The sequence below is a fragment of the Pan troglodytes genome, chromosome 14, assembly GCF_028858775.2.
Source record: "Pan troglodytes isolate AG18354 chromosome 14, NHGRI_mPanTro3-v2.0_pri, whole genome shotgun sequence".
In the NCBI taxonomy this organism is placed as follows: Eukaryota; Metazoa; Chordata; class Mammalia; order Primates; family Hominidae; genus Pan; species Pan troglodytes.
The window spans coordinates 66,440,233-66,446,232 of record NC_072412.2 but is presented as its reverse complement, the minus strand read 5'-3'; the positions used below and the strand labels follow the sequence as shown (position 1 = coordinate 66,446,232).

General features: G+C 36.1%; 1 long non-coding RNA gene across 2 annotated transcripts in view; it reads right to left on the bottom strand.

Moving 5' to 3' along the window:
• Window positions 1–4,249: 4,249 nt before the first annotated feature.
• The window catches only part of LOC104001854 (uncharacterized), a 159,679-nt gene continuing 157,928 nt past the window's right edge, over window positions 4,250–6,000 (bottom strand). For both annotated transcript variants that reach the window (XR_010150502.1, XR_010150503.1), the window contains 2 exons: window positions 4,714–4,876; window positions 4,250–4,414 (listed from right to left, as the gene is read on the bottom strand). This is a non-coding gene — a long non-coding RNA (uncharacterized LOC104001854). The remainder of the gene's footprint in view (window positions 4,415–4,713; window positions 4,877–6,000) is intronic.

Sequence of the window (6,000 nt, the reverse complement as noted above, 5' to 3'; positions counted from 1 at the left end):
ATATAAAAAGGAAGAGATTTATTATGTTTAAACAAAGGACTATCTTATTTAATTTACTTTTTACAACAAATTTCTTAAGGCTGGTCAAGTGAAGCAGTGGGAGTGGAGCAGGAACAAGAAAATCTGTAACTGGTTGGGACCAATTAGTTATAAACACTATTGCACTCAGACCAGCCAAACAAAGGACTATCTATTATAGCCGAATACTAAATGTGTTAAAAGAGGTAGGTCTCACCTTGTGGTGGCTTTGGACTGTGAACATCAGTACAAAGTTTTAATCCAAAAAACAAAATCATTTGTTTGTAATAATTACTGGGCTCAGCTTTCAGTCTTCAGGATTTAGCCAAGATAAAGGATTTCAGAGACTGGTGCTTTATTGGTGGAATAACAAGGCATCTATAATCCCTGACCATAGCTTCAAGAGCTCAGTTGGACAGTTTTGTAGCTTGTACAGAAATAAAATAGTGACCTCAAAATAATCACAGGCTATTTATTGGTTGGTCTAAATATGTGACATAATTATTTCTGCAACCAAGAGCAAACTGGAGGAGGTTGACCGAGTCCGCTACTGGCCAACAGTCTTTCTAGGACAGGCTATTACCATTTGTCATATCTCCCAGAATCACAACTGTGGGCAGGAGAGAGAAATTAAGATAATCTGAGAGAAGTTAAGATAAACTAAAGGTAGAAACATTTGGGAGTAACAGAGCATCTCTGTTTTTTGTATTTTGCTAAGGTATTTCCCTGGAACCTCTTTGGATTGAGAACCAAGGCTGTTCTTATAATGTTAAAATCAGAGTATTAGGATTTAAAATAGCCCATGCTAGACTTTGTGTATGTGTGCACACATGTGTGTTGCATGCACACATGAACGTACATGTTCATACATTTACACACTGTGCTTTAGAAACAGGCTTTTTGATAGCTGCAAGGTATTTCTTATTTCTGGGGAAAAGAACATCAAGTTCCTTCTCAGTCGACCCCAGGAAATACCATTTCAGATCAATTCAGGGAAAACACTATGATTAGGTTTAGCCGACAGCTCCTCAGGGAGCAACCGCATCCATCATCTTCTAGCCAAATAGTTGTAGAGGATTACTGTTTCCAATTTTTCACTCCCTCTTTGCTATTGAATAATACTTAACACTCTCTTTGCCAGTGACTTTGCTGAAGCTTCCATTAGAGTAAGCCAACATGACTTGGCTATGAGATTTGCTTTAGCTAATCAAACATTAATGGCTGTAATAAGAGCAGAGGCTTTAAACATGCTTACATAACTTGGCTTGGCTCCTATCATGTCTGCCATCATGATGAGAAAAGTATGTCCCTAATAGTAGCTCATTCCAGAATGACACATTTGGAGCAGAACTGAGCCCAACCAACAATCTACAGTCAAGCCCCACAGGAGCCCAGCCAACTCACAGACTCATGAGCCACAAAAATAAATGACTACTGTTGTAAACTTGTAACAGCCTGTAAGCTATTGTAAAGTTATTTGTTACATCCATTTATTGCTGCAATAGCTGACTAATATATCAGATAATTCAGAATGAAAATGAACAGTATCAATAAAGCAGGCTAAGAAATACAAGTTCAGAAGGTATATATGTCCACACAAACAAGTAAATTAGATAGAAATGATCCTCATATTTTCTAACGAGACTACCTAAGAGCTCAAATAGTCCATTAAATTGTTTGCATCTTTTTATTTTACCTATTTCTCTAATTAAGAGATGTGAGATAAAATGTGAAAGAAAACCAAATTAGTTAAAAAAAAAAACAAAAAACCAAAACTCCAGGTTCTTCTGTCTGGCCACAAATAAATGTTGGCTGAAATTACTAGATTCAATCTTGTTCTAAAACCTCTTATTAAAAAGTAAATTGTTTTCTCAAAACTAGTCAACCTTTGATGAAAATATGACAGGTTATTAGAGAAAATGTACTTTTAATTGTTTCTATAATAGTTGTGATGATAGGTGGTTTAATGGAAGGGTAAAGACAGAGAGTAGTCCTTACCTCTGTCTAATAACTCACTGAGTCCTTTCTCATCTCAAGAAAATCTATTGTTATTGAGTTGACACATCCAAAATGACCAGTTTAATCATTTTAGACAATTCAGTATCAATGAGAAATTTTCCAAGATAAATTCAGTGGCAGAAAACAGTATTGAATGTTAAGGCAATTGAAATGTCCACATCATAGATTGATTACAACCTCTTGGGGCCAGAAAAAGAAAAATTAAAGAGACCCCTCTGTCTTTACCATGTCTTGAGGCCTCTCAAGCACAGAGATCCAGGACTCTCTCCTGGGACACTGCATATGAGCTCACTTAATAGTTAATCAGACAGAGACCAAGCCAAGTATTGGGCAACTAATGGGCACCACCCAGTGCTTCTCAGATTACAGGTGCCCTACCTCCTCAGACCACTTTCCCAGCATCAAACTCCTGAACTCTTATGGAATCTAGCAACCTATGTTTTTCCTCATTCTCCACTTCTCTAGCCCCTTTTTGTCTCCAGAAAATTCTACCCATTCTCTAGAGTCACTCATTTTCATTAGCTTATTTTAGAAATCTACTTTGCTTTGAGTTCTTTTGACAATGGATCTTAATGGTCCATTAGAACCCAGTCTAGGAATAAAGCCTACAATAATCCTGCAAGGGCTGCAAAGAAAAAAAAATACATTTAAGTTTCTACATTAAAATAGTCTGACTCTCCATATCCTGCCAAAGGTATTTGAGGTCATTTAAGATACATAACAAACATAAGAGGTAGGTATTTTTATATATATTTTTTCATCAAAGAAATGGATATTCAGAGAGGTTGAATAACTTATCCAAGTATATACAACTAGTAAATGGTGATCCTGGAATTTGAACTAGACTTTTTTTTAATAAAAGCTTATATAAAATCGGTCCATTATTTTATGGGTAAAGAAGATTAGGCTGGAAGTGAAAGGTCAATAGCTGATTTGTAACCTTTCTTCTAACCTCAAGAACACCTAAGGGTTTGATCTTTGATTGAATTTTCCTGTTGGGGAGACCCCAGATCTGGGACTTCTCTTAACTGAGACGGTCTACACTCACCCACCCATCTTTTGAGACCACATGCATCCAAAGTGACATTTGCTAGTTGTACCTTTAAGGTACAAGACCTCTGTATGTTATGGCCATATATGCTGCATTGCTGCCTATCCTATATCCTTTCTAAAGCTAAGCAAACTTAGTTATAGATAAATTCTATGATATCTTGTGAGTTTGTTAATCTGAGCTCAATACCTTGCTGCTGGTTGGGTGCAGTGAATCTGGCAGAGGCCACAGGCTGATTTTTTACACAGCTAGCTCACTGCATAATTTTAATGAAAACACAGCCTCATGCCTTCTAATTCAATGTGCTCTTCACTACAGTGTCATTATTCAGTTTATTAACCTCCATTAACTTCAAAGTAGCAAAAACATGCATTTTTACCAGATAAAGTTATGTGTATATCCACTTTCTATTCAACCTTCAAGACCTGTCAAGTCATGCCCTTTTTCAAGAGGATTTCACAAAATATTCTGTAATGCATACACCATTCCACTCTTCCTGACCTCCCATATCATGTGTCTTCTATTTGAGGCGTTTGGACATCTAGTTATCTTTGGCCTTAACATTGTTCTCCTCTTATTCTATGTGTTGTTCCTTCTTCCTCCACCAATTAAAGAGGGAGGTCTTCAAGGGCAAGAAATATAACGTATTTCTTAAACCATTTTGAAAAAAACCCAGCCTGGCACTCAACATTTAACAAGTACTCAATACGGATTTCTTAAATGAATGAACCACAATCAAGATTTTTAAACTTGTGATGGAATATATTCAGACATCTATAATTTAAATATCTTTTCAATTTAAATCCAATGATGTAAAGGTCTAATTAAATTGAATTCTTGTTAGACATATTCTCAAGTAGAAACATTTAATCCTAAGAAGAAAGGTCCAGGCACTTCTATTAGACAAATTATTAGATAAATAATAGAGCCAAAAAGTAGGTTTCTTATCACCAATTTACAAAGCATTTTAATTTATTTTCTATTGTTTTAAAAATTTTTATTTTTAATATTCATGGGTACATAGTAGGTGTAAATATTTATGGGGTACTGCATATTAATTTCTACTTGGCTACATCCTATCATAGGATGAAGTTAAGAAATCTGTTTTTCTCTAAAACCAAAACAATTTATCATTTTCTTCCCTTTTTTTTAAAATGGAGCTAAATTCAATATGTTTATTTATTGTTAACCACTTACAATACACACTTTATACAACAAACCATCTTTACTTGCAACCAGCATCTCTGATGTCATCACATCTCTGAAGTGGGTGCTTGTTAAAGCAATGAACTTCTGCAAAGCAAGCCTCAAGAACACTGATTTTTCCTGAAATAAAAGGTTGTTTTTTTTAATGGAGTAGTTTTTTTCCCCTAAATAAGCTATTATTATTTAGTGCTAGACTAAACATTTAGCTAAGAAAAACTTCCCCCCTTTTTTTTTTTTTGAGACAGAGTCTCCCTCTGTTGCCCAGGCTGGAGTTCAGTGGCATGATCTTGGCTCACTGAAGCCTCTGCCTTCTGGGTTCAAGCGATTCACCTGCCTCAGCCTCCCAAGTAGCTGGGATTACAGGTGTGTACCACCACGCCCAGCTAATTTTTGTATTTTTAGTGGAAAGGGGGTCTTACCATGTTGGCCAAGCTGGTCTTGAACTCCTGACCTCAGGTGATCTGCCTGCCTCGGCCTCCCAAAGTGCAGGCATTACAGGCGTGAGCCACCATGCCAGGCTGATTCTTTATAATTTCTAACAGCAAGTCTATAGAATCCATTTGTAACCTATACAGAAAGTGGCTAGGAAAGAGAAATAGCTGTATATTTTTAGTGTTCTCATGTATAAAGTCACACTGAAGCAACAAGGCAATTTCACTGCTATTACAGAAAATTACTAAAACTGTCTCTATTTGCTACTTGAGAAGTACTGGAAGAGATGTAACTTGCATAGTATATCTGTAACCTAAGTTTTCTTATGCGTGAACTTGGAAATGGTCATTTCCTAGAAATGGTATTTATATCAACCACTTGAATGAATACTAAGGGATTCTTCTGGGAAAATTAATTAAATAAATATGGGTGAATCTTTTGTTAATATAAGGATGTTAAACAGAATCAAAATACAATAAAACCAAAATTAAAAGGGTTAAACTCCTAACATTCTTAATGACCTAGAAAGGTGTCCTTCAAAAGTATTTCAAGAGACACTTGTACCTTAATCATGTGATATGGTAATTAAAAATTAATAGTGTGATACCTGTCAAGCAGAAGAGAGGAAGCTAAATGTTTAAAAGTAAACAATGATAAATGCAAGAAACGATCTCATTTGTAATAGCACTGAAAGGAATAGGATACATAGGAATAAACTTAACTAAGAAGGTGAAATACTTGTATACTGAAAACTACATAACACTGATGAACGAAATCAAGGCCAGGAGCAGTGGCTCATGCCTGTAATCCCAGTACTTTGGGAGGCCAAGGCAGGCAGATCACCAGAGGCCAGGAGTTTGAGACCAGCCTGGCCAACATGGCGAAACCCCATCTCTACTAAAAATACAAAAATTAGCCAGGCATAGTGGCAGGTGCCTGTAATCCCAGCTACTCAGGAGGCTGACGCTGAAGAATCACTTGAACCCAGGAGGCGGAGGTTGCAGTGAGCTGATATTACACCACTGCCCTCCAGCTTGCACGACAGAGCAAGACTTCATCTCAAAAAAAAAAAAACAAAAAAAAAACAGGAAAGGAAAGAAATCAAACAAGACACAAGCAAATGAAAGACCTCCTGTGTTTTATATATATACATGTATATATATATATACACATGTATATATATATATCTCCATATATATATGTATGTGTATACATGTGTATGTGTATATATATATGTATATAAATGGTCAACTGATCTCTGACAAGGGGGCCAA